The sequence below is a fragment of the Canis aureus genome, chromosome 13 (assembly GCF_053574225.1).
Source record: "Canis aureus isolate CA01 chromosome 13, VMU_Caureus_v.1.0, whole genome shotgun sequence".
NCBI lineage: Eukaryota > Metazoa > Chordata > Mammalia > Carnivora > Canidae > Canis > Canis aureus.
In genome coordinates, this window is record NC_135623.1 from 40,750,867 (window position 1) to 40,760,835 (window position 9,969).

Consider the following 9,969-nt stretch of genomic DNA (forward strand, 5'->3'; position numbering starts at 1 on the left):
ATCGTAGAAATTCTAGGCAAACTATGAATAGAAAGAAAATATGATAAAGCCCTTTCACAAAAACCCCAGCATGAATATGAATTAAGTTTGTTAGAATGTTCATAGCATCCTTATACATAACAGCCTCAATTTGGAAACTACCCTAATGTCCACCAACAAAATAATTGAGATACAAATTGTGGTCTATTCACACAATGGAATACCACTGAGCAATAAAAAAGAATGAATTACTGATACATGTAAGAACATCGATGAGTCCTAAAACACTGTGATAGTAGAATATACAAGGCACAACATTGTACATACTGTATTACTGTATGCTCCCATTTAGATGAAGTCATAAACAAAACTATGTTGACAGAAAACAAAACAGTAGTTTTCTCATGGGTGTTGGGATTAACTGAGTAAAGGCATGAGGAAATTTTCCAGGGTAAATGAAGTGTTCTCTATCTGGATAGGAGTGTGAAAATATGGATTATGGGAGTATATGCGCTTGTCAAAACTCATTAAACTGTACATTTAAGTAAGATCTGCCCATTCCATTGCATACAAATTATAGCTCAATAAATCAGGAGGAAAATCTTTACTGGATTTACCTCAGATCTTTGGTCTACATTCATTTTCCAAGGCCATGTGGTCATAAGAAAGTAAAAAGTTTTAATATCACACCAGAAAAAAAAAATCTCTCTGATACCATCTGTAGGTGATTTCTAAGAAAACACTAATGTCTGGGTCACAAGCCTGGAGACAAATCAATTGGACTAGACATTGCTTTTTGGTTTGGTTTGGTTTTGGTTTTGCTTTGTTTTTTGTTAAAGCAAAAAGAAACACCAAAACACCTTCCCAAGGTGATTCTAATATGCAACCAGGATTGAGAATCACCACTTTAGATGTTGTCACCCACCCGGGGCACTGGAGGGAACAGTAGCTTAATTTTCACTCTTTATGGAACTCTTGGCTGAGGCTCTCCCAACCTCTATTAGCCATTGTCCTACCGGAGAAACTGAACCACTTAGGATTTGAAACAGGAAACATAATGCAGGGAATTGCTTACCCACATGCATGATGGGAGAACTAAGAAGCCAATAGAAGACAGACAACCCTGAGATTAGAAACAGCAGGAAGTTGCTAGAAAAAATGCAATGTTTCAGTTCAAACAGCCTAGCAAGAAGAGTTTCCTCTTCCTTAAGACAGGATCAAAATTTTTTTTTTTTTTTTTTGCTATCCAGGCCTTCAACCGATTGGATGAGGCCCACCCACATTAGGGAGTACAATCTGCTTTCTTCTGTCTACAAATGTTAATCTCCTCCAGAAACATCCTTAGACACACACCCAGAATAATGTTGGACCAAATGTCTGGGCACCCTGTAGCCAGTCAAGTCAACACATAAAATTAATCATCATGGTTTCCCAGAGAAAAGAACTTGGAGTTGTCCCTGACTTCTCTCTTTTATATCCTATATCAAATCAATTAGCAAATTCCAATGGCTCTACCTTCAAAATATGACTGGAATTTGACCATATTTCATCACCTCTACCACTGCCATCCTCATCCAATACCACTATTATCTATTGTCTGGATGATAGCGATAAATGCCCCTCATCTACTATTACCCTGTGTCCCCTTTTCCATACTTTTTAAAAAAGGGATTTCTTTATTTGAGAGAGAGAGAGAGAGAGTATGTGGGGTGGTGGTACAGAGGGAGAGGGAGAGGATCTTCAAGCAGACTCCCTGCTGAGTACAGAGCCCGACCCTGAGATCACAGCCTGAGCAGAAACCAAGAGTCTGATGCTTAATGGATTGTTCCCCCAATTTCCCCCCCTTTGCTATCTATCCTTACTCCAGCAGATGACGAAAGTGAAATGTGTCAGCTGCTGGCAGTCCAGTGTAAACTCCTCTAATGACTTGTCAGATCCTATTGAATAAAAATATCTCCCTGCTACCTCACTCATTCTCTCTCTTCCCATTCTCCCCATTGCTCATGCCACTCATTGCTCTTCCCATTCTCCCTATTGCTTACTCACTCTGGCCATTTTGCTCACACATGCCAGCACATTCATCTCCAAGCCTTTGCACATGCTTCTTCTCAGATCCACTTATACCTCACTACCTCTTACCTTCTGTAGTTCTCTGTTTAGCTCCAAGGATACCTTATTTAAAATAGCACACTCCAAGGGGACACCTGAGTGGCTCAGTCACTTGAGCTTCTGACTCTTGATTTTAACTCAGGTCATGATCTCAAAGGTCATGAGACTGAGCCCTGCACCCAATGTGGAGCCTGCTTGAGATCCTCTCTCTTTCCCTTTCCTTCTGCCCCTTCCCTGCTCACATGCTCGCTCTCTCTCTGTCTCTCAAAAAAAAAAAAAAAAAAAGAAAAAAAAAAAAAAAAGAGAAAGAAAACACATTCCATTGCCTTTGGCTATTACTGTCTGCCTCCATCCTCTGAATTATTTTTCTTTATAGAACCAAGAATGGTATTTAGAACAGCATGTGGCACATAGGCAAGCTAATTAATTAAGGTCAGAAACCAGTCAAAGCTGGTTGGCTTCACCATTTTGTAAAATGGTTACCATGACAAGTTGCTGACTTGATGCAATAATCATTGAATTTCCCTTGAGGTAGCAAATTACTGCCCTATACACAATTATAAACCACAATACTCTACTAATTTTTTCTTCCCTGCCAGGATTTGAGGAGTATAGATATTATGAAAGCCTCAAACAAAGGAAATAGAGAGTGGAAGAAAATGCTCCTCAGATACCAGTCTTGAAATTGCTGGTATCTATATCTCAAACCTAAAGGTACAGTCACCAGTGGGACCTGTGGGGTCAGTCTTCCCGTCATAGGAGATGGGTAGTGAGAGTTGTCTTCATTTCCCCACTGAGCTTGAAGGAGGTGCCATTATAGTGTACCTACAACAGTGACAGCTATTGCTTAATGAGACTCTACTGCTTGCAAAATACTCTGTTAAGTATTTTTAACTCCTTTAATCCTCATTACACCCTTAGGAATGATATATTTCCTTGTTTTATAGGATCAGAAACTGAGACTCAAAAAGTTACGTCCCTTTCTCAGGTCACACACTAGAAAAAGTGAAGACAGGATTCCAACCCAAATGTGTGTGATTCCATAACCTGCAGAACTCATGGTTCTTTTCCAAAATGTAGAACTATTTCTTCTCATAGTAAAATTGCATTTCTTGAGGATGCTGTGAGTCTTTGATCTCTTTTGTTCTAGATATTTTTATTAACATTACTGAGGACCTTTCCCTAAGGAATCATGGTCTTCTTGGCATAAGATAGAGAGGATGGATACAGCCTGACTAGTGCAGTCATAGAAGACTTCATTAGTTCCAGGGACACTTGGGTGGATCAATCAGTTAAACAATTGACTCTTAATTTCGGTTCAGGTCATGACCTCAAGGTCATGAGTTCAAGCACTTTGTCAGGCTCCAGGCTCAGCGGGGAATCAACTGGAGATTTTCTCCTTCTCTTTCTCCCCCACCCCCTGACCACATACTCTCTCTCTCAAATAAATACATCTTTAAAAAAATTATTTAGCTCCATAAGGGCAGCCCCATACCATGTGATATGCAGTACATGTGGCTTATGACATAGACTCGGAGGCCATGTGATGTCACAAGCTCAAGTCAGAGTGAATTCTCATAGCACTTTTTATAGGTGGAGCCTATTTAGATGTCTTTTCATAATTTTCTACTCAATCTGGCCCCCTTCTTAACATCCTCCTAATTTATACTCCAAAGTCAGCATTGAGGCCATTGTGGATAGAAATGATCTCCTCAAGAATGAAAACGTAACATTTGTCCCAGTTTGGAGATGTTTGTCTCTGTCGGGCAGGTCTCCTGTGGTGGTATTATCTTAAGTTCCCTCAGCCTCTTGCTACACACAGCCTCCAGTCATTGCCCTGGAAAAGCCCCAGATGGATCCTGAGGCTCCAGAGGTCTCAGCTGCAAGGGCATTATTTAGAATGTCCTGGGTCTTCTTCAACATTGAGTGAACTCCCAATTTTATGTAAATCCTAAAAATTCCAGCTCTGTCTATATAAGCATACTATGATCACAACAAAACGTTTTGGAGAAAAGGAATTTGGCTTCTTAAAAAATGATCAGAGTACCTTCTAGCAGAGCTAAGGGAAGGCAATCTCATGCAGGATGGATTGGTTATCAACCTTAGTCCTTTATGCTCACTCCATTTGCATTTGAGGAGTTCCATTTTTTTTTTAAATCTCCACAAGAGTTGTTTTGATCTTTCTGTGGATTGCACAGTAGACATTTCCTCTCCCAGTAATTTGAAGAGTGGAATTGGATTATGATTCCCTCCTGATTCTGGCCAATGGCTTCTGCTGACGACAGCTAGTCTGTTGGCTCAGCTTTTGTATAGTCTTTTGGGTTTTGATAGAGATATGCTGACAATTGACATCTTTCTATTTTCTGAAGGATGTTAACTTTTCTTATACCACTCCCCAGATTTAGGTGGATCTGTTCTCTGTTTTAATTGCTGCATTCATGAAATCTTGTCATCATCATTTCTTTGACCTCTGCACAATTCGTTGATATTTGACTGTAGTAGCTGCCAAAGTTCTGGCTCATGCTTTACTTGTTCCCTGACTGTACCATCCTGAGACTCCTGGCTGCCCTTCCCATTTGTCTGCAAGGATGGGCTTGCCAAGGTGCTATGTCTTATTTCAAGGATTTTTGTTTTTCAGTTTCTCTGTAAGTTTCATGTTAACCTGTTACTTGATCAGTTTCATTGCTTCTCTTTATCTGAAGATTATTATTATTTTTTTAAATATCCTACTAGTTGGAAGCTCACTATCTTAGGACTATCACATTTCAGGTAGAAATCAGATTCTGGCTTGGTGCTTTGGCATATTTCTTATAAATCCTTCTATTTCCCCTTCCCTCAATGACTTCTTCAGTTGATATCATACTTGGGCTGGTTGCCCCAGGACATGGGAGAGGTTGGATATGATGACACTAAGCAAGCATCCCTAGGCCATATTGAGTTGTAGAATGACAGAATGTTAAAGCTAGAAGGATTGGTTAGTTCAACTTCCCTCCCAATGTAAGACGTTATTCTACAGTACAGCATCCATAATTCCCTCCTCTGCTTGAATCCTTTAAGCTGGGAAAATTCATTAGTTAGCTAGATAAAATTACTCCCTTCTAATTATTGGAATTGTTTTCTCTCTTATTGAATTGAACTCTGTGTTCCTCAACTTCCTCCTGTTAGTTCTAGGTCTGCTCTCTGGAGTGATATGGAAAAAAGTATAATAGTCATTGTCTATCGGGTAGTGAGTCCTTGCAAGGTTCTATACCAAGTCTTTTGAACACTGTAATAATCAGGGTTCTTTAGACAGAAGTCAACTCTGGCTAACTGTATTAGTTTTCTTTTACTACATGATAAATTATCCCCAAACTGAGGGGCTTAAGAAAATAAACTTTAATTACCTCACAGTTTCTGTAAGTCAGGAGGAATTCCAAAGCAACTTTATGAGTGATTCTGGGTCAAGGTTTCTCTTGGGTTGTAGCCAAGGTATTAGCTGGGCTTAAATCATCTGAAGGCTTGACTGGGGCTGAGAAATCTACTTCTAAGCTCCCTCACATAGCTGATGGCAAGAGCCCACAGTTCTTTGCCGTGTGGACCCTCCCCCCCCCCCATTTGGCAGCTCCAGTATAGCAGTTGGACTCTTCTGAGAGAGTGACTTAGACAAACAGAGAGACAAAGACAGTGAAGGAAGCTACAGTCCTTTAATGACCTGATCTCTGAAGTCATTGATGAGTTTTTAACATCTATATTTATTTTAATAGTTTTTAACATCTATATTTATTTTAATCTGATGGTTAAAATGAGGTTTCTGGGTGGAGGGAGACTGATGATTCAGTCTAAAATATTTTAATGGCAGTTCCTGTTTTCCCATTTCCCCTTTGGGATGACAAGGTAAGAGGCAGTGGACCCCGCACACATGAGGGAGCATCCGTACCACAGGAGAATGATGAAATTATGAATGTCAAAGCTTATGTGGGAGCTAGAACGTTTACCATACTCCCCTTCAGAGAAAGGGAGAGAGAACTTGGAATTTAATCTTCCTAATCATCCCCCTACTCAGCAATGTAAGCATCTGGCGTGAGAGAAGAAAATAAAGATTTTATTATCTTCTCAAGAGGAGTAGATGGCGCCACCACAAAGGGGACAAGTGACATCAGTCTAGCTCCCTGAAAATGGAAAGAGCGAATGGATGTGGGGAAAAAATGAGATATCTCTCTTTTAGCCCTCCTAAATTATGAGGAGCTCCCAGTTGTAGAATTTAGACCAGAGTTAGGAGTCAGGTTAGGCTCCGACTGGCATAGGGAAGGTGGAGGGCTGAATCGCAGTTACAGAACTTCAGTGCCTGAAGCCCGAAGCAGAGGCAGAGATAGGCTCACATTTAAAGCTGCTACAAGCCTTTTAAGCATTTGGAGTTAGTTACCATGGAACATGACACTCAAATTCTTCATCATTCAGTGGCCTTTCTCCAGCCACTCTCTGTTTCATCAAAGTCCCACTGACTGTGTGGTATTTAATGCTCCAGGCATAGTATGTCCAGCAAAGAGAACAGTGGGGCCATTAAATACATCCAGAAACAGTGCCTGAGGTGCTTGTTTGTGGGATGAATAAAACAAAAGAAGATTGTCATCTTCTTGGGTGGGGATTGAGTAATATCTCTGGGATTCATAGCAACATATCCAGTTTAGTTAAGGTCACCATTTATTGGACACTTTTCTATCCCCAGGCCACTGAGCTAGTTTGGGGGATGCAGACATGAACATCATGTATCTCTTGGCAGTTAAGATCTCACATCCTTGACTCTCAACTCCTCCATCCAGCCTCTCCACCAGTCCAACCACCTCAACTCCACATGCGCACTTGGAATTCATCCAGTCCTCCCCCTCTCCACCATCATCTTCCATGTCCAGGCCACCATCACTGGAACACTTTTGACAGGTCTCCTCCTGCTTACACTCCTGTTTCATTCCAATTCTGTCTTCCCCACTGCCTCCAGAGCATACTTTAAAAATTTTAAATAATATGTTATACGCAATATAAATAAAGATCACTCTCCTGCATAAAAAGTCTTCCATTGCTACTTAATTGAGTTTGAATAAAATTCAAACTCCCTACCAGGGCCCCCAAGGTTCTGTGGGATCTGGTGTTTGCCTCTGCTGTACCATCTCTTTCTACTTGCCTCTTGCTCACTGTGTTGCAACCATACTAGTCTGCAGTGCCTAGAGTTCTCCGATGTTACATGTCTTTCATGCCTCAGGACCTTTGGATGTGCCCACTCTCAGACAGAAGGCTCTCCCTCGTGCCTGCCACCACCCTAATACACATCCTTGCCCTGTTCTTTGCATGACTGGGTCCATTTCACCTTCCAGGCCTCCCTTAAGCATCCTATTTATACCATCTTATTCTCCAATCAAGGCACCATTTGTTTCCACTGGCGAATGCATCCCAAGTTATAATTATATGTTGCTTACTCATTTATAAGCCTTCTTTCTCCACCAGATTAAAAGAACTTTGGGAGAAGAGACTATACTTTGTTGTCACTGTGTGTCTGGGACTTAGCACATGCCTTCCTGGCCAACAGTAGCAGGTTCTTAACAAATAATAGTTAAATGAATGTTTATTTGAACCATCATTTACATAATTTAATAAAGAGGTTATTAATTGGGAAGCATGATACCCTTCTACATTTTTGTGAGGACTAAATATATTCTTGTGAAGGATAAATGAGATATGTAAAAGCATTTAATATAGTGTGTATTGTCCCTCTCTCCCTCCCTCCTTCCCTTCCTTTCTTCTTTCCTCTCTTCCTTCCTTCTGGTGCTAAGAAAAACATGGAACTCTCTTGACTACCATTTTCTCTCCCTGCCTCTCTTCTCTACTTATGGACGTTGACTGTGAAGAGATTTAATCTCCCTAAAGAAATTCTCTCCTTTAAAGGACATTGAAATATAGAGGCAAGAGGTTTTAAATGATCTTTTAAAATCATCTGCAAAGAGCATTGCTCTGCAAAAGTGTTCAGGCCTCCCTATACCTCTGAGAGATTCCTAGACAAAGTTGCCATCTGGAATGCCTAATTCATTCTCAAGAAGCAAGGCACAGACCATACCAGAAGTAAATTTAGAAATAACAACAGTCACAACTAGTGCTTAATGAGCTCTTACATGTACAGGCTCTGTGCTAAGCACTTTACCTGCCTCCTTTCATTTAATCGGCCAGCAACCTGAAGAGGAATGTACTGTGATTACCCCACTTTACAAGGGAGAATATGGGGCTTAGCAAAGATTCTAAAGCAGGTCTGTCTGACTCCAGAACTCTCTGGCAATTTCCTGAGTGGGTTCCCAGTTTTTATTCTTCTCTTCCTGTTTTGTACTCTAACTTGGCCCGAGTCAATGCCTCACCCTCTCTCGGAACAGCCTTTCAGGTTTCTGTGTGACAGCCAGCCTGGAGAAGTGTACCTAGTTCTGTTGTGAATTGTCCCTGCTTCCTAACTTCCCACATGGCCTTCCCAGTTGTCCCTTCTTGTAGATTACTCCACATTTCAAAGATTAATATTGCTAAAACATATTTTTGTACATATCACCTCAACTCGAAAGGTTTTATGGATTCTCCTGGCATTCGAGATGTTGGTTCTGATTCTCCCTTTCACTGGTGGTGTGTCACTGGACAAGGTAATGAATTTCTCTGAGTTTCTGTTTCCTTCTAAAATGAAGAGAATTGGTCCCTGGGTGGCGCAGCGGTTTGGCGCCTGCCTTTGGCCCAGGGTGCGATCCTGGAGACCCGGGATCGAATCCCACGTCAAGCTCCTGGTGCATGGAGCCTGCTTCTCCCTCTGCCTATGTCTCTGCCTCTTTCTCTCTCTCTCTGTCTCTCTCTCTCTCTCTCTGTGACTATCATAAATAAATAAAAATTAAAAAAAAAAAAAACTTAAAATGAAGAGAATTGGAATTACTCTATAAGGTCATTAAAGTTGGATAAGATTCTCTGTCACTCTGAACAGGCTAGGTTGTGCTCTTAGGATAAATGGTCTCTAAAACTCTGTGGTTTTGTCCGCAATCCTGTTGTATCCTTACCCCATGCCTATCATCTTTACTTCGAGGCTCCAGCTGGTGGAGCAGCCTTTATCTGAAATGTTGGTAGATGTGGGCCGGTGAATATGGGTGATTAGTCATATAATCTCCCAGATAATGTAGAGGCCAGGCACTGGCACACAGTGGTATGTGCTGACTAAGCGCTTTCTCCTCAGTGTGTACCCTCAAGTGGAAAGTGGGCCACACTGACATCTACATTTTATGTACGGATGTGTGGAGTTTAGATGCTAACCATTTTACCATCCACTTTCAGTGGATGTGTTCTTTTGAATAAATTCTTTACGTCTCCTGGCTTCATAATCTGGGTGGGTTACTATATCCATTTCCTGGGGCAGCCATAACAAATTACCACAAACTTGGTAGCCTAGAACTACAGAAATTTATTCTGTCACAGTGCTGGAGGTCAGAAGTTTAAAATCAGGATATTGGCAGGGCCACTGTCTCTCCACAGTTTCTAGGGGGAAACTCTGTTCTTTGTTTCTTCCAGCTTCTGGTGGCAGTCAGCATTCCGTGACATGTGACCACTTCACTCCGACCTCCACCTCCACAGTCACATTGACGCCTCCCGTTCTGTGTGTTCCCTGTGTTTCCTAAAAAGACACTTGTCATTGGACTTAGTGCCCATCTGGACTATCCAGGATGATCTCATCTCATGATCCTTAAATTAATCCCATCTTCAAAATCCTTTGTCAGATAAGGTCACTTTCACAGGTTTCAGGAATTCAGATGTGGACACATCTTATGGGGCGGCCACCATTCAAGTCACTCTAGTTACCAAGTGAGTTCAACACTCAGTTGTTTTTTACTGTTTTGG